This window comes from Ovis aries, chromosome 6 (genome assembly GCF_016772045.2).
Source record: "Ovis aries strain OAR_USU_Benz2616 breed Rambouillet chromosome 6, ARS-UI_Ramb_v3.0, whole genome shotgun sequence".
NCBI classification, from domain to species: domain Eukaryota; kingdom Metazoa; phylum Chordata; class Mammalia; order Artiodactyla; family Bovidae; genus Ovis; species Ovis aries.
The window spans coordinates 92708409-92731344 of record NC_056059.1 but is presented as its reverse complement, the minus strand read 5'-3'; the positions used below and the strand labels follow the sequence as shown (position 1 = coordinate 92731344).

The 22936-nt window shown below is 41.0% G+C and overlaps 1 long non-coding RNA gene across 1 annotated transcript in view; it reads right to left on the bottom strand.

The window, feature by feature from the left end:
* Positions 1-508: 508 nt before the first annotated feature.
* The window catches only part of LOC121819840 (uncharacterized), a 75309-nt gene continuing 52881 nt past the window's right edge, over positions 509-22936 (bottom strand). The window contains exons 2-3 of the long non-coding RNA XR_009601093.1: positions 2167-2284; positions 509-1303 (exon numbers count right to left, since the gene is read on the bottom strand). This is a non-coding gene — a long non-coding RNA (uncharacterized LOC121819840). The remainder of the gene's footprint in view (positions 1304-2166; positions 2285-22936) is intronic.

Below are 22936 nucleotides of genomic sequence, written 5' to 3'. Positions count from 1 at the left end.
GACAAGCAATTCTCTCCAGAAAGCTTTGTAAATGGTGTTGAATTTCCTGCTCTTTAGAGGCCCTGTTCAGTATAGAAAAGACTGATCCAGTTGTCCGATGTGGAGCCTCTTGTCCATTTTAGTCCACTTATCTTTTTAAGATAAAGGAAAGCAATCATTAAAAAATAATTGGTCCAGTATTAAATCTTCCTTTAAAAGAAAACCTTTTTTAAAAAATTTTATTTTTAATTGAAGCATAATTGCTTTATAATATTTTGTTGGTTTCTGCAATACATCAATATGAATCAGTCATAGGTATACATATGCCCCCCTCTTTCTTGAACCTCCCTCCCACCTCCCACGCCATCCCAGCCCTCTAGGTTGTCACAGAGTGCCCGTTGGATTTCCCAGAGTCATACAGCAAATTCCCACTGGCTATAATTTTACATATCGTAGTGTTTATGTTTCCATGTTATTCCATTGGTGCCCCCCTCTCCTCCCCGCCCCCCGCCCCACCACAAGTGTCCACAAGTCTGTTCTGTATGTCTGCATCTCCACTGCTGCCCTGCAAAGGGGTTCACCAGTACCATCTTTCTAGGTTCCATATATATGTGTTAATATACAATATTTTGGGGGAAAAAAAAGACTTCTTTTTAACAATGATTATCTTCTGGAATAGAAAATGATGCAAGTCTTCTTTTTTTAACTCTGCTGATTTTTTTAGATGTTTGTGAATGTTTTTACGTTTTCTTAATGACAGCCTTTCTCCAGGCTCTGTCTGTCCTTACCACATTGACTTACTTTACTGCAGCTTTAAGTTAAGTCACTCACTCAGTTGTGCCCAACTCTTTGTGACCCCATGGGCTGTAGCCCACCTAGAGTAGCCTCCGTCCATGGGATTCTCCAGGCAAGAATACTGGAGTGGGTTGCCATTTCCTTCTCCAGGGGATCTTCCCGACCCAGGGATCAAACCCAGGTCTCCCGCATTGCAGGCAGATGCTTTAACCTCTGAGCCACCAGGGAAGCCCTGCAGCTTAAGATCTTAGGTACTAAAGACATTCTCCTCTAGGCTAATCAACCTTTATCTATCAGCTGCCTTTCAGCCTTTCTCAAGCTTTCTTGAGGGCAACTTTTCTACATTGTATGTGAATGCAAAATATGGAATCAGAAATCCAGCAGTCCTCAAGAAGGGTATTGAGGGGATGTATCTCATTACAGGATATGTGGTCTATAGCACAGTGATGGGGGTGCAGTTGGGTTGGGTGATACTCTCCTCCCCATGAAGGCCTGACAGGGAATTAGCCGTCCTCAGTGATGTTTGAAACTGTAAAAAGAGAAGATGGGCACAGAGCAGGAAGTAAACAGCAGCAACACCCATGTAGAAACAATGCCTCCCTTCAGCGAATCCTTGACTCGTGAGGCGTGTCCTTCAAACCTACCTACATTAAAGCTTTCACCTTGAAAAGAAAATAGAACATTCCCAAGCAGCTGCTGCCCTGGCTTCCCCAAATGCCTTAAACGTGACTTCCCTGAGCTTTGTAAGACATCAAAATTCCCACAGAACTATCTAGATAGCATCTTTCTTCTCAGAAATGAGAAGTTTTAGATAATACATCCTACTTTTATAACAGACGTTGAATGACTACACAGTAGATGCCAGACATGTTACTAGGGAGAGATACAAAAACAGATAAATAAAACACAGTCCCAGAATATGCCCTAGTGTATCTAAGATGTAGGGCAGATGCTCTAGCAAGTGATTGGAATGCCTGATTTGAGACCCAACTTTCCTATTCACTGGAGATGGTACCTCGAACGCTTTGAATAATTTGATTTGTCCAGAGTGTCAAAAGGGGGACTACCATCATACATGGGACTTTGCCAATGCTGTGACTTCAGGAAGAAAGCAAAGTGATCATCCCTAACCTCATCAAAGGAATCAGGTAGAAAGCAGCCCTACGAAGGAAAGAAACTCAGGATCAGGATGGGAATGCTGACAAAAGACCCCACTTCCTCTTCCCCTCCACTCACTATGTCTAACTCCCTGCCTAGGCTGTTTTTCGTCCTTGAGGGTGGTTTGCAGTTCCAAATTTCCAATGCTTGTCGGACATGACTGAGCAACTTCACTTTCAATTTTCACTTTCATGCATTAGAGAAGGAAATGGCAACCCACTCCAGTGTTCTTACCTGGAGAATCCCAGGGACGGGGGAGCCTGGTGGGCTGCCATCTATGGGGTCGCACAGAGTCGGACACGACTGACGCGACTTAGCAGCAGCAGCAGCAGATTAACCTTGCTAGCAGAACCTGTAAAGAAAACAGGAATGCTTGTCAGAGACAGAAGCATTAGAAAAGCCTAACCTAACTCGGGGTGCCATCTTGAAGTAATTTAGATCTTTTAACCAAGACTTCATTTTTGAATCTGAATTGGAAAGAATGAAACAATGTATAGGCAGACAGGTTTTTTTTTTTCCAAGTAATCAGAGACTAAATCAGTGAAGGGCTCATATATTCTGCTTTCTGACTTTCTCATGGACAAGACTTCAAATCTGAAATTAGCAAATCCAACATTCTATTTATCCCATAGTGTTTTGTTGCAGTTGTGTTTTAAAAATAGAAGTATGTTGCATCTTTCCGAGGGAGTGTCTGCTTATCTTTGTAAGGGTTAGGGATATTTATTCACACATGTTGATGTGCTCGGCCTTCCCAGATGGCACTGGTGGTAAAACACCTGCCTGCCAACGCAGGAGACATAAGAGACATGGGTTCGATCCCTGGGTCATGAAGAGCTCCTGGAAGTGGGCATGGCAACCCACTCAAGCATTCTTGTCTGAAGAATACCGTCGACAGAGGAGCCTGGCGGGCCATAGTTCATAGGGTCACAAAGACTCAGACACGACCAAAGCAACTTAGCACACACTCACGTTGATGTGCTAAGCTTTGGAACTGGGGGATTTATCAACACTGTAGGGGCTTCCCCAGTGTCTCTGTTGGTAAAGAATCTGCCTGCAGTGCAGGAGACCCTGGTTTGATCCCTGGGTCGGGAAGATCCCCTGGAGAAGGAAATGGCAAAGCACTCCAGTATTCTTGCTTGGCAAATCCCATGGACAGAGGAGCCTGGCAGGCTACCTTCAATGGGACCACAAGAGTTGGACACAACTTAGCAACTAAATCACCAAACCACCACCATTCTAGCCAACCAGGTTAGCCCCTGCCAGCCCTGCCAGCTTGCAACTGAGTGGTTCGAATTATCTCTGAAACCAGAGAACTCAAAGCTCACTTGCCTCTGTAGCTGACTCTTGTCTTTAGTATCCAGAGCAGCTTCTGTTATATTGAACGTCAACTGGGATAAATGGAGTAGCCCTGACAAGTTGTGGAAAGACTAGCTCAGAGCAGGTGCAACTGAGAACACAGCAATTCCTGAAATCAGAGCTGATTATCTCAGAATGGTAGGTCTGTCCCAAAACAAATGTATTTGAAGTAGCCCAGGCTGCACTCTGGGACATTGTACATTATTATTTACATAACACATTCCTCTTTTATGATTTGTCCCAAGAACTATAACCTAAATCAGATACTTCCTGTCTTTTCTTGACATCACAGAGCTATGGGAAGTTGACACAGCAAAGAATCATTTCAGAGACATCTGTTGAAAATATCATCTTATTTCTAAAGGAAATCTTTATTTTCTGTGAAAGTAATTATCCCTTATGTTGATCCCAAATGCAGAAGCAGTTGACATTTAAAGTGATATGAACAAGTAACATAAGCTTAAATTTTGCTTTTGTTAAAATTTTTTAAGTGTCTTCAAAATGAAGGTTTTTATTTAACTTCTAAAAAGGAAGATTGCTTTATTTCAAGATTCTCAGGTCTGTTTAATTGCATGTATTATTATGTTTTTTCAACAGAATTCTGAACAAGAAATTATGGCTGCATGCAGGAATGAAACTAGATTTTTTTTTTTTTTTTTTTTTGCTAATGATGGGGGAGGAGGATTGAAGCTTTACAATGTAGAGGGGGGTCTCTGTAGGAAAAAGAGAAGACTTTAGAAATGCAAATTAGATATGAAAGTGAATATTTACTTTAAATGAGACAAATCCAGAAAAACTACATTTTCAAAAGCTGACATAGACTCATGTTCCAGTTATCTGCTGTTGTGTGATGAATCACTCAACACTTAATGGCTTAACCAACAATAGATGTACTATCACCTGCCATAGTTCTGGCGTTGGCTGAGCTCAGCTCCCAGTCCTTGTTTAGGGTCTTCCATGAAGTTACATTCAGATGGTGGCTGGGGCTAGAGTCTCCTTATGGCTCACTACTTATGTGTCTCCAGTTGATACTGACTGTGGGCTGTGACCTCAGCTAAGGATGGTGGCTAAAACTCCTACTTATATGGCTTCTTCACATAGCCTTTCTATTTCCTCATGCCATGGTGACAAAGCTCAGAGAAAACCAGGTGAACACTGTATCTCCTTTTATGAACCAGACCTGGCAGTCACATAGTTTCTACACCAGTTTTATATTGCTACTGTGACAAGCTACCACAGATATAGCAGCTTAAGACAACATATTTACTATTTTATAGCTCCAGAGCTCAGAAGTTTGAAACTGGTTTCACTGAGCTAAAATCAAGGTGTGGGCAGGACTGTATTGCTGTTAGAGGCTCCATGGAAAATATATTTCCCTGCCTTTTCCAGCTTTGAGAGACCACTGCATTCCTTGGCTTATGGCCCCATCCTTCATCTTCAAAGCCCACATTGTAGCCTCTTCAGATCTTTCTCAATTCTGACTTTCCTGCCTTCCTTTTATACTTATAAAGATCTTTTAATTACATTGGGCTCACTTGGATAAACTAGGATACTCTCTCCATCTCAAAGTCAGCTGATTGGCAACCTTAATTGCATCTGCACTTCCATCTTGGGCTTCCCTGGTGGCTCAGATGGTAAAGAATCTGCCTGTAATGCAGGAGACCTGGGTTCAGTGCCTGGGTCAGAAAGATCCCCCGGAGAAGGGAATGGCAACCCACTCCAGTATTCTTGCCTGGAGAATTCCATGGACAGAGGAGCCTGGAGGGCCTCAGTCTATGGGATTGCAAAGAGTCGGACATGACTGAGCAATTAACACATACACACCAAATTCCATCTTAATTCCACCCCCCTCCCACCTTGCCATGTAACATGACAGGTTCACATGTTCTGGGGAAGAGGACATGGACATCTTGGGCAGGGGGCATTATTTTGCCTTAATCAGCATTCCTTCAGCCACAGCTACAAGTCTGCTCATGTTCAAGTTTCAGGGGGAAAGATATAGACTCCACATCTTAATGAGAGGCATGTTGATCACATGGTGAGAAGAGCTTCTGAGACAGGAGATACTGTGGAGATAGTCAATGAAAAGTAAAATCTTCCATACTCACAAACATCAAAGATTGAGGAAATTCCATGATAATTTGTATTAATAAATACAATATTTTTGGCTGCAAATTTTCTGATCACATCTTCATAAGAATATTGTAATATACTTTTCTATGGAGAAAACAAATTTTTAGCATGATGGATCCATTTTTTTCAATCATTGATATATTAACATGTTTCTTTCAGGTTTATAGCTCATTATTGATACCATCTTTCAGTGTCATATCTTTCTGCCTTTTCATACTGATATGACACTGAAAGATGATATCAATCCTTTGGCACCTGATGCAAAGAACTGACTTACTGGAAAAGACCCTGATGCTGGGAAAGATTGAAGGCAGGAGGAGAAGGGGACAACAGAGGATAATATGGTTGGGTGACATCACTGACTCGATGGACATGAGTTTGAACAAGCTCCAGAAGTTGGTGTTGGACAGGGAAGCCTGGCGTGCTGCAGAACATGGGGTTGCAAAGAGTCAGACACAACTCAGCCACTGAACTGAACTGAACTGAATTGATATCATATGATATTTTAGAATTGATATCTGAGAAAAATTTTATTAAAATATTTTCATGTTTAAGCTGTAAAAGTTCAGGTCATCAGTGAAGGCTGGCCACACTCATGATTAGCTTATCTGTTCCCTTATTGAAGAAGCATATTTTGAGCTTTATGTTATCTTTGTCAACATCAGTATATCAAATCAACAAGAGATTTCAGTATTCTTCAAAATATTATGATTCCTTCCCCTTCATTAATGAGACTATCAACCAATCCAAGAGATCATCTATTACTTTTATTAGAAAGTCCTCTCTTCTTTTTAGGGAAGGACCACCTTTAGAATGATCTGGAAAAAAAAAAAATTAGTGTCTTGATGTGCAAGCACATTCTGTTTTATCATGCATTTCTATCACTTTTATTTCATACCTCATTAATTTTTAATCAGAATTTTATATTAGATCTTAAATAAAAATACAGATGTCAAAAGAAGCATCTTTCTTTTACATTCAAATTAGAGGTTTGTAGTTTCTCAGTTGTTTTATTAGAATATTCTAAAATGTGTTTCTAAATTTCAGTTAAAGTGGTATGTCCCATACTCAACATCCCTTTAGCCAAATTCCCAAAATACTGGTGGACCCCAAGCACTTCCAAACACAAGGGAAAATGATACAGGGAAATTTGACATGGAGAGAAGCATCAGTCTTGACTGCAGTTAAAATGTCTTCTTTTTGGAAAACTAAAAAAAAATGCATATGTGAACACTCTGCTATGGCCCCTCCTGAGATCTCAGAAAGAATATGGGCAAGTGAGGAGCCCCAAACTACATGTCACTAGCGTCACAATAAATCTACACTTGGTAATCAATAATTAGCTACCTAGCACTGTACTGAGTGATTTACACAAAATGACGTAATTGTAATGCCCACAACACACAGAGATGCAGACATAGAAATCCAGAGAGTTTAAGTAGCTTGTCCCCACAGTCGGACAGCAGTGGAGTCAATAGTCAATAGCAGACAGTCTGACTCTAGGACCCACATTCTTAACCATTACTTTACATAGTGATTCTGGTATGCAGGAAGAAGGAGAATAAAACTGCAAATTGGGCATAAGCTTGGTCCATTTGCCTATACTTTCTATTAAATTTACACAAAATGGTTGTGTCAATAGTTTACATTAACCTAAACCAAGGCAATTTGGATTTGGATTTTTTATTTATTTTGATTGTCGTGTGCACAGGCTTTCTCTAGTTGTGGTGAGTCAGGTTACTCTCTAGTTGTGGTGCATGGGTTCTCTTGTTGTGGAACATGGACTCTGAGGTGCATGGGCTTCAGTAGTTGGCAATGCCTGGACTCAGTAGTTGCCTCACTGGCTCCAGAGCACAGGTTTAGTAGTTGTGGCACATGGGCTTTGTTGCCCCTGGCAGGTAAGATCTTCCCAAACCAGGCATCAAACCAGTGTCCCCTGCATTGCAAGGCAGATTCTTAATCCTTGACCACCAGGGTAGCCCTGGATTTGGATGTTTTATTAGGATATTTAATCAATGAACTATACACCTGCCTGCTTTTGTGTGTGTCTTTTCTTTTTTTTTCTTTTATAGCAGGTGAATATATTTTTGAGAAATTTGATTTCTCTCTACCAAGCAAATCTACCTATCCAGATAGAGACCAGACTTACCAGGATTAACTGCCCTTGCCCTGGAGTTTTGAATTAACATATTCCTAACAAAGCAGGCCAAGTGTTTCAGCATGGTTTTACCATTCAAATCCCAAGAAAGCTGGTAGGAGAAGACTAAAAAGAAGTTTTCTTTTCTGCCTTCCTTTAGATATTGCAGGAAGATGTCTAAAGACTTTTGAACGTCACATGAGTATGTCATATGAGTAGTTTGCAAATGTCTAGGCACCAGAGGGAAATTGCTGTTGTGTTCCTATGCGTCCTGCTAGGGGCTATTTTGTGGTTGTTTGAGCTGTTTTCCATCTTATGACATGGAAGCTTTTTTTTTTTTTTTTTGTCTTTTTATAACTGAAGATTATAATCAGCAAATATTTTGCCCTATCACGGCTGGTTCTTCTCTTATGTTCTCACCTGCAAACCATCCTTCTAGATGGAAGTCAAGCCCCTGTGATCACTCCCTGCTAAAAATAGCAGGCTTGAGCTTTGCAGCCTGTGCTGGACAGGAGGGTGGAGATGGGAAGGGGTGGAACAAACACAATACCAAGAAGTTACCAGTTTACTTCTGTTTATAGTGCTGTGCAATGTTTGTAAGTTTTTATGATGGACATAATAATATTATCTCTAGAGCGTCTATTTAAACATTTTAGAAATGTGTTGACTCTTTCTGCACAAAGATTAGCCTCCTAAATATTCGGATTTCCATAGCCATGTGTTTTATAAAGGCAGACCATGCTGCTTTTCAAAAGTTTTGTTGCTTCTTTTGTTTATTTTCATAAACATTATCTAGGCACCTACTCTGTTGAGGCACAGTGGTGGATTGGAGATGCAAAGTGAGTATGGCTGGAAGCTGCCCACAAGGCACTCAGAGCCCTAGGCGGGGACAGCTGATTGGCAAATAACATTACGGTGTGATCTGTGCAACCATATAAGTGTGCAGAAAGCATAGCAGCAAGATAGGGAGAGAATAGTTATCTCAGTTGGGGGAGGGGATTAGATAAGTCTGTTCAGAGGAGGAGATTCTTGGCTGCTTCCAGAAAAATTGTTTCTACTATGTGGCTGTGTCTTCTCCCTTCAAGTCAGAATGTTATATTCATTTTTAAAAGGAATTCTGCTCTGAGAACAGATTAGCAGCATCTGAGCCACTCAAGACTACATGTTGCGAGAACTCGTATCTTCAGAATGTACTTTTAACATGGGCATTTCTCAGATATTTGTGAAATTCATTATCCTAACTAAAAGCACTTCATGTTATATTTTGTGCCTTATTTTGGCTAAGTTGGAACATTGCCATTTCCCTATAAGTGGATTATTTAATATATTTTATTAGATTTAATATATTTAAATTATGAAGCAATTAAAACACATTACAGAAAATGTGGAAGAGGGAAACAATTACATATAACCAAACAATCCAATACAACTAACATTATTATGGTGATGTAATATCTTCTGGTCTCTTTTCTGATAGATATTTTAATTATATCGTGAAATATACGAAAGAGTGTGTATGTATAGTGTGTGCTTACTTTAAAGGCCATTGATGAAACAAGAGATTGTGTATCCACCATCCAAGCTAATAGAATAAAATCTGTACCTTGAACCCTCTGGATGCCTTGCTCAGACCACATCCCCACTCTCTCTCCCTAAAAGTAGCCCTAGGAATATTTCCAGTTAATCATTCCATTACTTTTAAAAATAGATTACTGGGACATCCCTGGTGGTCCAGAAGTTAAAACTTCCCCTTCCAATGCAGAAGGTGCAGGTTTGATCTCTGGTTAGGGAACTGATCCCACAAGCTTCAGGGTGCAGCCAAAAAATAAATTAAAAAATAGATTACTTTACATGGATCCCCCAATAATATATTGTTTAGTGTTTGAACTTTATATAAGTGGAATCACAGGGAATATATTTTTCTGTGACTCTTTTTCCCCCTTAACATTAAGGTTTTTAATGTTGTTTGTTAGCTTGGGAGAGGACCTGAGTGGGAACCTGCCTGAGAATAACAGGTGCTGTAAGCTTTTGCCACCCTCTCCCACTCCACGTTATGTTTTTGACCTTCATCCATGTTTGCCTATAGCCATAGAAATTGTTCTTGCTATAAAATATTCCATCCTTTTATACCACACTCTACTTATCTGTTCCTATTGTGAGTGGACTTTAGAAATGTTTCCAGTATATCACTTTTATAAAAATTGCTGCAATTCATATTTCCCTTCCATCTCCTTATGCACACATCTAAGAGTTTGTCCATAAAAGATATAGCCGGAGAGGAAAGTTCTGGGTCCCAAGATATGTGCATCTTCAACTGGACTGAGCTGAGTGGCATCAGTTTCCAGCTGTTCTTTGTCAGTTTCTGCTATAACACAGTTTCACCAACATGTGTTAATTATTTTCATAAAACTTAAAAACAAGGGTCAGAGTGACTTATACCTTTGTATCCTCATCTTTACATAAAGCCAAGTACGGAAAAGATGCTCAGTAAATGTTCTCTGGTTTCTTGATTCTGGAAATACATTTTATCAAGTTAAAGACAACTATACTTAAACATACAATTGCTATTTTCATGTATAGGAGAAAGCTTTGCTTTTATTTTTAGATTAATATAGACATATCTAAGGAGTAGGAAATGACAACCCACTCCAGTATTCTTGCTTGGAAAAACTCCACGGACAAAGGAGCCTGGCGGGCTACAGCCCATGGAATTGCAGAGTCAGACACGACTGAACATTTGTCAGCAGCAGTAGCATACATATATGTAAACATATATTCAGACATATGCACACAGAGGAACACAAAAATACATAAACGCTTGTTTAGTAACACAAAACATGGGAGCAAGGAAATAGCATCTCTTCTAAAAAGAAAGAATTCTGAAATTTTTCTACCTTGCACACACACACACACTTATGAGCACTGTGTGTAGGCATGCGTTGGTGCGTGTGTACATGAGTGTCTGTATCACCTTTGATATTTGCATCTGTGAATAACATGGGTTTTAAAACACTGTCATTTGAACACAGTTATCCATTTCAGAAGCTTATCATTTGGAACCACTGATTAGAGGTTCTTAACTATCAATTTGTGTAGAAAACCAATTAAAAACACATACTTTAAAGTGAGCTTAAATATACACCTATCCAACAGAAATAAGGATTTGGTGAGTTACTTTAAACTCTAAATTTACTTCTTCCCTATCTATAACAGATTTTCATCCTCCTACCATCCCCAGAAAATGTTTTTTCAAATGTTGAGCTTTTATTTTTAAACCAGTTTTCTTTAGCTTTGGCCATGTTTTGTTTAGCATGGCCAGGCCATGCAGCTTGCAGGGCCTTAGATCCCCTACCAGGGATTGAACCCTGGCCACGGCAGCAGAAGCCCAGAGTCCTGCACAGAACCACCAGGGAAATCTCAAACCAGTTTTGCTTATATATGTGTATATATATGAATACACACACACATATATACTTTTACTCATTTGTCAAGGCAATCAATTTCAAGATACACTGAGGTTTTAAAGGTAAAAATTGTGTACTGGTATAATTTCAACATATTTCAAAATCAAAATATAAAAATTTAAATCATAGTTCTAGAAAAGGAATGAAATAAGATCTTTTTTTTTGTTTTGGCTATACCAAGAGGCATGTGGGATCTTAGTTCCCCAAGGAGAAATTAAACCTGGAATTATGGAGTTTTAACCACTGGACCACCAGGGAAGTCCCAAGAAGTCATTTCTTACAGTTCAAGTACATAATTTTTATCTAAACAGTTGCTACATGATAATACCTTAAAAAGGGTAAGACAAACATTTATTATGTAATAATATTAAGAATTATTAGAAAAACAATTCTTTTCAGATAACTCAATTGCATAGAAGTTGCATTCCATCAGTTAGGTCACATAATACAATCAGCAGTAGAGAATACAAGCTTTCTCGTTTCACACCTGAGGTATTCTATTGGATCGAATGTTTATAGTATTGTATATGTTTATTTTCATAGGTAACACTTCATGTTTTTAATTTCATTAAGCAAAAATGAAGTGTCTGGACCTGAATAATCTGGATAATTATGAAATCCACATTGCATTTTGTACTGTACAGACTTTAGCTTCACTATAAATATACATATGCCTGACCTCAGCTGTCCAAGAGTGGAAAGACCCTGCAACGTGAAATCAGCAGACTCAGTTTTGAATAGTGTTCCTGATACATACTCACTGAGCGACTTCTCAAAGTCTCCACTCCCACATTTGTAAAATAGGATAATAACACCTAACTATCTCACGGAACTGAGATAGTGAATGTTGTTGTTGTTTAGTCGTTAAGTCCTGTCTGACTCTGAGCCAGGCTACTCTGTCCATTGGATTTCCCAGGCAAGGTACTGGAGTTGGTTGCCATTTCCTACTCCTGGGGATCTATCCAACCCAGGGATGGAACTTGCATTTCCTGCATTGTTGTTGTTCAGTGGCTCAGTCCAACTCTGCAACCCCATGGACTGCAGCATGCCAGGCCTCCCTGTGGCAGGCAGATTCTTTACCACTGAACCACCTGGGAAGCCCATAAATTGCCTTTCGTCATCGTCATTCAGTCACTCAGTCATGTCTGACTCTTTGCAAACCCATGGACTGCTGCATGCCAGGATTCCCTGTCCTTCATCATCTCCCAGATTTTCTCAAACTCATGTCCATTGAGTTGGTGATGTCATCCAACATCTCATCCTCTGCATCCCCTTCTCCTCCTGCCTTCAATTTTTCCCAGCATCAAGGTCTTTTCCAATAAGTCTAGTGTTCCCATGAGGTGGTATTGGCAGCTTCAGCATCAGTCCTTTCAGTGAATATTCAGAGTTGATTTCCTTTAGCTTTGACTGGTTTGATTTCCTTGCTGTCTAAGGGCCTCTCAAGAGTCTTCTCCAGAACCATAGTTTGAAAGCATCAATTCTCTGGTGCTCAGCCTTTTTTATCATCCAGCTTTCACATCCGTACATGACTACTGGAAAAACCATAGCTTTGACTATGAGGACCTTTGTAGGCAAAATAATGTCTCTGCTTTTTAAAATGCTGTCTAGGTTTGTCATTACTTTTCTCCCAAGGAGCAAGTGTCTTTTAATTTCATAGCTGTAGTCACCATCCATGGGAGAAGGCAATGGCACCCCACTCCAGTACTCTTGCCTGGAAAATCCCATGGACGAAGGAGGCTGGTAGGCTGCAGTCTGTGGGGTCGCTAAGAGTCGACACGATTGAGCGACTTCACTTTTACTTTTCACTTTCATGCACTGGAGAAGGAAATGGCAACCCACTCCAGTGTTCTTGCCTGGAGAATCCCAGGGACGGGGGAGCCTGGTGGGCTGCCGTCTATGGGGTCACACAGAGTCGGACACGACTGAAGTGACAGAGCAGTCACCATCCACAGTGATTATGAAGCCCAAGAAAACCAGTCTGTCACTGTTTCCATTCTTTCCCCATCCATTTGCCATGAAGTGATGGGACCAGATGCCATGATCTTTGTTTTTTGAATGTTGAGTTTTCAGCCAGCTTTTTCACTCTCCTCTTTCACCTTCATCAAGAGGCTCTTTAGTTCTGCTTCACTTTCTGCCATAAGGGTGATGTCATCTGCATATCTGAGGTTATTGATGTTTTTCCTGGAAATCTTGACTCCAGCTTGTGCATCATCCAGCCCGGCATGTCACATGATGTACATGAGTTAAATAAGCACAGTGACAATATACAACCTTGACGTACTTCTTCCCAATTTGGAACCAGTCCATTGTTCCATGTCCAGTTCTAACTGTGGTTTCTTGACCTGCATATAGATTTCTCAGGAGGCAGGTACGGTAGTGTGGTGTTCCTATCTCTTTAAGAATTTTCCTGCTTGTTGTGATTTATACAATAATCTGTGGAAAATTCTGAAAGAGATGGGAATACCAGACCACCTGACTTGCCTCTTGAGAAACCTATATGCAGGTCAGGAAGCAACAGTTAGAATTGGACATGGAGCAACAGACTGGTTCCAAATAAGAAAAGGAGTATGACAAGGCTGTATATTGTCACCCTGCTTATTTAACTTCTACGCAGAGTACATCATGAGAAACGCTGGGCTGGAAGAAGCACAAGCTGGAATCAAGGTTGCCGGGAGAAATATCAATAACCTCAGATATGCAGATGACACCACCCTTATGGCAGAAAGTGAAGAGGAACTGAAAAGCCTCCTGATGAAAGTGAAAGAGGAGAGTGAAAAGGTTGGCTTAAAGCTCAACATTCAGAAAACAAAGATCATGGCATCTGGTACCATTACTTCATGGGGAATAGATGGGGAAACAGTGGAAACAGCGTCAGACTTTATTTTGGGGGTCTCCAAAATCACTGCAGATGGTGATTGCAGCCATGAAATTAAAAGATGCTTACTCCTTCGAAGGAAAGTTATGATGAACCTAGATAGCATATTGAAAAGCAGAGACGTTACTTTGCCAACAAACGACCGTCTAGTCAAGGCTATGATTTTTCCAGTGGTCATGTATGGATGTGAGAGTTGGACTGTGAAGAAAGCTGAGCGCCAAAGAATTGATGCTTTTGAACTGTGGTGTTGGAGAAGACTCTTGAGAGTCCCTTGGACTGCAAGGAGATCCAACCAGTCCATTCTAAAGGAGATCAGCCCTGGGTGTTCTTTGGAAGGACTGATACTAAAGCTGAAACTCCAGTACTTTGGCCACCTCATGTGAACAGCTGACTAGTTGGAAAAGACTCTGATGCTGGGAGGGATTGGGGGCAGGAGGAAAAGGGGACGACAGAGGATGAGATGGCTGGATGGCATCACCAACTCAATGGACGTGAGTTTGAGTGAACTCTGGGAGATGGTGATGGACAGCGAGGCCTGGCATGCTGCGATTCATGGGGTCGCAAAGAGTCGGACACGACTGAGCAACTGAACTGAACTGACACAGTCAAAAGCTTTAGTGTAGTCAATGAGACAGAAGTAGATTTTTTTCTGGAGTTCTCTCTCTCAGTTTTTCTATGATCCAATGGATGTTGGCGATTTAACCTCTCATTCCTCTGCCTTTTATAAATCCAGCTTGTACATCTGGAAGCTCTTGGTTCACATACTATTGAAGCCTACATTGAAGGATTTTGAGAATTACTTTGCTGGCATGTGAAATGAGTACAATTGTATGGTAGTTTGAACATTCTTTGGCATTGCCTTTCTTTGAGATTGGAATGAAAACAGTCCTGTAGCCACTGCTGAGTTTTCCAAATTTGCTGGCACATTGAGTGCAGCACTTTAAAAGCATCATCTTTTAGGATCTGAAATAGCTCAGCTGGAATTCCATCACCTCCACTAGCCATTAGTAAACCAAAAAATGGACAGAGGATGAGACAGTTGGATGGCATCACCAAGTCAATGGACATGAATTTGAGCAAACTCCTAGAGATAGTGAAGAACAGGAAAGCCTGGCATGCTGCAGTCCATGGGGTTGCAAAGAGTCAGACACGACTGAACAACAACAATGAACCATAAAGTGCTAAACAAATATAAATTATTATTTTTATGGAGGGGTTCAAATTCCAGCTTCATTGTTTAGTAGCCGAATGACTTATATGGCAAGCTACTTATCTTTGTAAAGCCTGTTTCCTCACCTGAAAATGGCAGTTTGGTGAGAATTAAGTGAGACATAGTTTAAGCACAGTGTATGTGGTAAAGGGCTCAGTAAGGCTATTATTTCTTATTGTTACTTATTTTGCTACCCATTCCAGGAGAAAAATTGATTTGAGTTGTTCTCCCAATAATTATAACTAGCCATAAGATCAAAGACCTATGCTTGGGAGAGACCTGAATTTTTTTTTTAAAGAGACCTGAATTTGATAGCTCACAAGCTACTATAGAGAAAGAGATCATTTCTCTCTATAGAGCTAACTGGCCAATCTGAAAACTAACCTTTGTCTTTATTAGGCAGCTGGGTGAACCAACCTGGACATGAACTGTGTAAACAAATTTCACATGTGGTGAATATTGTCACAAAGCCCAAGAATTGGCATCAGTATAATGTGACAAATATTACATTCATAAAATGTTTGGATAAGAATTAATTTTGCTTGTTTATTTCATAAAAGGATACTTCAATTATGACCTATTTCTTTCTCTTTGTTTTCATGTCACCTGTTCTTGCAAATCTGTATGCCATCTTTCCTTATCACTCATTTCTACAACCAAATGGCTTTGACTGCCTCCACCCAGTTGCCTTTTTTGCCATGTTTTTCTGAACAAAGATGAACAAAGTGGGTCACCATGGAAAAGAGCCATGTGCTGCTTCTTACAGGCTTAATTCACTTTACTCACTGCTCTAGAGGTCAGACATTTCCAAGATATTTATTTATGACCCCAATACAGAGGAGCAACATGCCATGGAAACCAGACAGCTGTATGGGACAATTCTGGCTCCAAATGATGCTAGCCCTTTGTTTGACGGTTCCATTAAATAAAACAAAACAAAAACCTAAAGTGACACACAACTGAAAAGTATAAAATTTTTGGTGTGCTATAGCATGTGACACATGGAACAAGAGAAACGTAAACCAAGTAGTTATCATGTTCTTCCTGCCTAGGTATACAGTAGCGCTGTGCGTTCCCAGAAGCCACTGAATTATCGTGACTTCTGATCTTATCCCAACCAGCTGCACAAGTACTAGAATCAAACACCTGTTTATTTGTTAATGAGACCGAGGGAACTCGATCACTGGGTTCCAATGACTCTAAGCTATACACACGCATTGTATTTCAGACCAAACATATTTCCTTTCATTTGTGGGTTCTTGGTGATCATTTCTTACTTGAAAAAAATCAGCCAGATTCCTATGCTGCTGATAATGGCTTTTTTTGTTATTGTTCTCAGGAAACAATATAAATTCTGTACAAATGCTATTAGCCAATTTGTAAGTTTTAGGAATTGTATGTGGTTTCAATAAATGACTTAGCATTCCTTAGGGGTGCAAGATGATCAAATAAATGCATTTACATTACACCATATCCTAATAGAGGAAATACAATATCAGCATGCACATTACGGGCTTCCCAGGTGGCTCAGTGGTAAACAGTCCTCCTGCCAATGCAGGAGACTCCGGAGATAAGGGCTCAAGTTCTGGGTTTGGAAGGTCCCCAGGAGTAGGAAATAGCAACCCTCTCCAGCAGGAAATGGCAACCCACTCCATTGTTCTTGCCTGGAGAATCCCAGGGACGGGGGAGCCTGGTGGGCTGCTGCCTATGGGGTCACACAGAGTCGGACACGACTAAAGCGACTTAGCAGCAGCAGCAGCAGCCAGCATTCTTGCCTGGAGAATTCCATGGACAGAGGAGCCTAGCAGGCTACAGACCGTGGGGTGGCAAAGAGCAGGACATGACTGCGTGGCTGAGCATGCATGGTGCACACTATAAATTACTTATAAATTCTGACCTGTCCAATATGAGGGGAAAGAAGGTTTTCCCTCCTGCTCACAGAGAGCTTATTTGGGATGTGCTAGGCATGGGGCCGGAGAAGGCAATGGCACCCCACTCCAGTACTCTTGCCTGGAATATCCCATGGATGGAGGAGCCTGGTGGGCTGCAGTCCATGGGGGCGCTAAGAGTCAGACATGACTGAGCGACTTCCCTTTCACTTTTCACTTTCATGCATTGGAGAAGGAAATGGCAACCCACTCCAGTGTTCTTGCCTGGAGAATCCCAGGGACGGGGGAGCCTGGTGGGCTGCCGTCTATGGGGTCGCACAGAGTTGAACATGACTGAAGCGACTTAGCAGCAGCAGCAGCAGGCATGGGGCCAGTATTGAAAATATAAGGGCTCCTCTCTGAGTTAGATGTCAGCTCTCACCAGGCCTCATAGCTTAAAAAAAAAAAAAGCACAAAAACATTGGTAAGAAGGAAAACATTAACTTTGGCCCAATAAACACTTGATGAACAACTACTCTGTGCCAACCACAATGAACAATGAAGAAAAGAAAAAAAGACACAGACCTTTACAGGTTGGTCGAAAGCCAAATACATAAATAGGTCACTCAAATGAAACATAGTAAATACTGTGACAGAGGGGAGCACAGGGCCATAGGGGTACAGAGGAGGGGCTAGATCTTCTCGGCTGAATTTCAGACTCACTAATTCAACAGTCTACTGAATGTCATTATCTTCTCAACACATTCAAAGCAGAACTCAGAAACTTCCATTCAAATCACTTTGTTGCAACACTGCTATATATAAAATAGATAACCAACAAGGATTTAGTGTATAACACTGGGAACTATACTTGATATTTTGTAATAACCTATAAGGGAAAAAAATCTGAAAAAGAATATATATGTGTATATATATATTTATATATTGTTTTACATATATATATAACCAAATCACTTTGCTATACACTTGAAACAAACACCCCATTATAACTCAACTAAAATTTTTAGAAAGTAAGTCAATTAAATAATTTAAAACAAACAAACAAATAGAATAACTTTGTAGCATACACTGCAGGTGCCCCGTTCATTTTCTCTGGCCTCTAAGGTCAGCTCTGCCTGCCTGTGAGAACAGCCCTCAACCAGTTACTGAGTGGGTAGATACATAACCCAGCTCTTTCCTAACTCAGGTGAAATAACTCTGCTATATACTCTACAGTAGTCTCACTGAATCTCTGCCCACTGAGGACTGTCATGGTGAAAACAGGTCAAGTGAAAAGTGTTAGTCGCTCCGAGTCTGACTCCACAGCCCCATGGACTGTATAGCCTGCCTGGTTCGTCTGCCCATGGGACACTCCAGCCAAGAATACTGGAGTGGTTTGCCATGCCTTTCTCCAGGGGATCATCCCAAGCCAGGAAACGAACCTGGGCCTCCTGCATTGTAGGCGGATTATTTACTGTCTAAGCCACCAGGGAAGCCCAGGTCAAGTGAAAGGCTCTGGAAATTCCTGTCTTTATCAGGATTGTAAACCAAAGCAATACCTCATATCTGATGGGACCTCAGAGCTGAGCACTACCAGCAACGATTTAACAAAAAACAGGAGTGTGAACCAGAGAATAGATAAAACCTCGGGAAAATTCAGGGACCTATGTCAGATTCCTATGAGTCAAATGGCATGTTGTGACTGTATGGATTGTAGCACACCAGGCTTCCCCATCCTTCACCATTTCCCAGAGTTTGTGCAAACTCACGTCCATTGAGTCAGTGATGCCATTCAACCATCTCATCCTCTGTCATTCCCTTTTCCTCCTGCTTTCAATTTTTCCCAGCATCAGGGTCTTTACTAATGAGTCAGCTCTTTGCATCAGGTGGCCAAAGTACTGGAGCTTCAGCTTCAGCATCAATCCTTCCAGTGAATATTCAGGATTGATTTCCTTTAGGATTGACTGATTTAATCTCCTTTCAGTTCAAGGGGCTCTCAAGAGCCTTCTCCAACACCACAGTTCAAAAGCATAAATTCTTTGGGACTCAGCTTTCTTTATGGTCCATCTCTCACATCCATGCATGACTCAAAGCTACGGAACAACCACAGCTTTGACTATATGACCTTTGTCAGCAAAATAATGTTTACACTCTTTAATATGCTGTCTAGGTTTGTCATAGCTTTTCTCCCAAGGAGCAAGTGTCTTTTAATTTCCTGGCTGCAGTCACTGTCCACAGTGATTTTGGAGCCCAAGAAAATAAAGTCTGTCACTGTTTCTGCTGTTTTCCCATCTATTTGCCACACAAATATTATTCAGCCAGAAAAAGGAATGAAATTGGATCAGTTGTAATGAGGTAGATGAACTGAGAGTCTATGATACAGAATGAAGTAAGTCAGAAGGAGAAATACAAATATTGCATATTAACACATATGCAATCTACAAAAATGGTGCTGATGAACCTATTTGCAGGGCAGGAATAGAGGTGCAGACATAAAGAATGAACTTGCGGACACAGAGGGAGAAGAAAAGGTTGGTAAGAACTGAGAGTAGCATCAGCATGTATATACTACCGTGTGCAAAATAGATAGCTAATGGGAAGCTGCTGTATAGTACAAGGGGCTCAGCTTGGTGCTCTGTGATGACTTAGAGGGGTAGGATGGGGGGATGAGAGGGAGACTCAAGAGGGAGGGAATATACGTATACATATAGCTGATTCATACTGTTGTAAAGCAGAAACTAACACTACATTGTAAAGCAATTATGTTGTCTTTGTTTAGTTGCTAAGTCGTGTCTGACTCTTTGCGACCCCATGGACTGTAGCCCACCAGGCTCCTCTGCCCATGGGATTTCCCAGGCTAGAATACTGGAGTGGGTTTCCATGCCCTCCTCCAGGGTTCCTAATCTAGGGATCGAACCTGTGTCTCCTGCATTGCAGTCAGATTCTTTACCCACTGAGCTTTTGGGGAAGGCCTAAGACCAACACTGAGTCCTCAATAAAGCTCCATACTCCAGGGGATGAGTCGGCTACCACACGGCATCACTCTCGTCAAAGTACTCATTTCACAGTCAAAGAGGTGCAGCAGGCAATTCACCACTCATCATACAGGCCATCACCCAGAAGCAGTCAGCTGAATAGAAGCCGAGTAGCCTCCTGGACTCAAAATGCCAGGTGAAGGATGGGGTTCTAGCTTACAAGATGAAAATGCTCTTTGAATCCACAACCAGGTGCTACCCTCCTCTTCAGTAACCAAAATAATGGCTTCAGGAATCAAGGAGAAGTAAATGGATCCCCTCAATATTACACTTAATGACCACTTACAGAGGTTTCTGTCTCCATTCTTGCAATTTTCAGTTCTGTCGATGTGGAGGTTTTGATGCCAAAGGGCAGAATATTTTTGCCAGGACTTACAACATTGGCTCCATTGAATTAGAAGCTGAAACTGATATCTGACCCTTTGGGGCTTTTTGTACGACTGGCTGTGCAATTTATACTACTGGAATGACGGAGCCAGGTTACCGAGGAAAAACTGAGTTGCTGCCATACACTGAAGGCTGGGAGGATTACATGTTGAACCCAAGGGGGTTCTCTGAGGAGCCTCTTAATGCTTCCATGTACAATAACGAAATACAATGGAAAACTACAGCTGTAAAATAAAGTCAGGACCGCTGAACAGTCAGATGCTTCAGTATTAAAAGTTTAGATTACACTCCCAAGCAAAGAATCCTTATCAGCTGAGGTCCCACCTGAGGACAAATGAAAACTAGAAAGGAAGGGAGAAATAATAAATATCAATTATGGCCTCATGACCAGTTATAAAAACAAAAACTATGGCAGCTTTGTAGATTCTCTTCCTTGCTTATTGTGAATTGTGTTTGTGTATGTATACAGTTAAAGACAGGTGATTTTATTCTCTCTCCTTCTCCCCCTTATTATTTCACCCACGTTTTGCTGGAGGTTAGCTTTATAATTTAGTCTTTAGTAGAAGAATATTTGGGCTTCCCTGGTAGTTCAGTGGTAAACAATCTGCCTGCCAATGCAAGAGATGTGGGTTCAAATCTGGGTCGGGAAGATCCTTTGGAGAAGGAAATGACAACCCACCTCAGTACTCTTGCCTGGGAAATCCCATGGACAGAGGAGCCTGGGGGGCCTACAGTCCATGGGGTAGCAAGAGTCAGACATGATTTAGCAACACTAAACCACAACAAAAGACTCTTCAGGCAAAGCAATGGCTGAGTTTGACACGGTCCCGAGATGGGTGGTGTGACTGACTCCTAGAAGTTGTTTTAATGATTGTGAGTGAGAAAGAAAACATGTCTTCATTTATATATAGGAACTGAATCTTTTTGGTAGAAATACAGAATCTTGTTGGGTGGAAATATAGAAGATGTATATGTGTAGTTGGGTCAATATGGATGCCAACTGGCCAGGAAGCACAGTGTATAAGTTACTTAGCCATTATATCATAGGTGCAAGTGCACGCTTCTATACTCTGCTTAATGATGCTGGAACAGGAACTCCCCGAATCACATTTGTGCTTTGCAGCTGGCTTCCTGTTAGGCACCACTCTTCGGGTGCTCTAGACGGACACTGCAAGGCTGGAGGATAATGAACTGACTTTCTGCATGTGTTTGCTGTCTGCTTTCTGTGCCTGTGAACTGTGCTCTAGCATCATTTCTTTACCCTAGGAGCATAATTCTTTTTCCTCCATAGCAGCAACTTAACTCAGCTGGCTGTTTTTCCTGTACTGGTAAAACCATTCTCAGGTTGTCCCACTTTAGAGACAATGGCACTAGTCAGCAGGTACCTCCTTCTCAGAGATCTGGCTCCTAGCCTAAAGGGCTCCTGTTCCAAACTCAGAGACACTGGCACCAACTGAGCAGGCCCCAAGCTCTGAATATCTCAATTTCAGCTTCATGGGCCCCCACCCAATTTTCTAAATTTTGACAGTTCCAACCTCTTCTCTTTATTTCACCAACCTAATAGCTGTCTCCCATTGCGCTTCCCTAACAGTTTAGCAATTTCCTTTTGCCTTTTCTGTTACCTAGCTGGCAACTTTGTACCTGGTTAACCATTCCTTGTGTTAAAGGAATTGTTAATTGTTGGTGCAATTTCTATCTCCTGACAGGATACTGACTGATATAAACACCTTCCCAGGATTCCTTCACTTGCTCCCATCCTCCACTCCAGGTTGGAAAATTTTCTCCCATTTTACTGTTATTAACAACAAATCATCACAGAATTTTGTGATTGATTTCTAATATCCCAGCTAAATGGAGAACTTGCTACTCATCTTGACCTCTCGCTTTCCCAACATATTGTCTAGAAAAGAGACAGTCTGTGATTATTTATTGAACAAGAGAAAGAATAACTCAAGAAGATTCCTGTGGAAAGATGACAGAGGAGAGAGAGGGAGGTAACCACTGGACAAGTGGCTTGCCCATTTTTTGATCTCAGGAGTTCTTTACAGAGTAGTGTACTGGTAAATGTTTAATAAACATTTTTTTAATCTCTGTGTATTTCCTGATTTCTGTTTATAAATACGTTCCCCGTGTCTAATTTTAAGTCATCAATATGATGCTACTGAACACAGAGTTGAAAAGAGGTGCTCACCTTGGCTGCTGGGAGCCAGTGCCAGCCAGCCTGCACACAACTGCTTCACACTCAAACCTCTCTGAGGACCTTGAAGAACTTTAGTTTATGAGGATTATATCGATAAATACTTACAGCATTAGAAATTAGAACTGAAATATTCTTTAAATTTTCACTTGTAAATTCTATCAAAAAAACAATAATAATCCTACTATTTATTTGGCCTAAATGCCATCTTTAGAAAGCATTTTTACAAAACAAAAACCAATTAGTGCAAAAAAGGAGGTGTTGTTTTACATTTTGGTAGTTTTCTAAATGTCTAGGTTCCTCAAAGACTTCTCATATCTCCTCAAATATTCATTCCATTAT